This window comes from Physeter macrocephalus, chromosome 20 (genome assembly GCF_002837175.3).
Source record: "Physeter macrocephalus isolate SW-GA chromosome 20, ASM283717v5, whole genome shotgun sequence".
Classification (NCBI taxonomy): Eukaryota; Metazoa; Chordata; class Mammalia; order Artiodactyla; family Physeteridae; genus Physeter; species Physeter macrocephalus.
In genome coordinates, this window is record NC_041233.1 from 78,465,590 (window position 1) to 78,466,120 (window position 531).

General features: G+C 39.7%; 1 protein-coding gene across 1 annotated transcript in view; it reads right to left on the bottom strand.

Annotated features, from left to right (window-relative positions):
* LOC102991696 (disintegrin and metalloproteinase domain-containing protein 12) overlaps positions 1–531 on the bottom strand; it is a 698,539-nt gene that overhangs the window by 170,129 nt on the left and 527,879 nt on the right. The window lies entirely within an intron of this gene.

A 531-nucleotide genomic window follows, 5' to 3' on the forward strand; every position in this document is an offset into this window, starting at 1 on the left:
GAAGCACATGAAAAGCTGCTCAACATCACTAATTAATAGTGAAATGCAAATCAAAACTACAATGAGGTATCACCTCACACCAGTTAGAATGGGCTTCATCAGAAAATCTACAAACAACAAATGTTGGAGAGGGTGTGGAGAAAGGGAACCCTCTTGCACTGTTGGTGGGAATGTAAATTGATACAGCCACTATGGAGAACAGTATGGAGGTTACTGAAAAAACTAAAAATAGAATTACCACATGACCCAGCAGTTCCACTACTGGGCATATACCCAGAGAAAACCATAATTCAAAAAGACATATGCACCCCAATGTTCAAAGCAGCACTATGTACAATAGCCAGGCCATGGAAGCGACCTAAATGCCCATCAACAGACGAATGGATAAAGAAGGGGTGGTACATATATACAATGGAATATTACTCAGCCATAAAAAGGAACGAAATTGGGTCATTTGTAGAGACGTGGATGGCTCTAGAGACTGTCATACAGAGTGAAGTAAGTCAGAAAGAGAAAAACAAATATCGTATA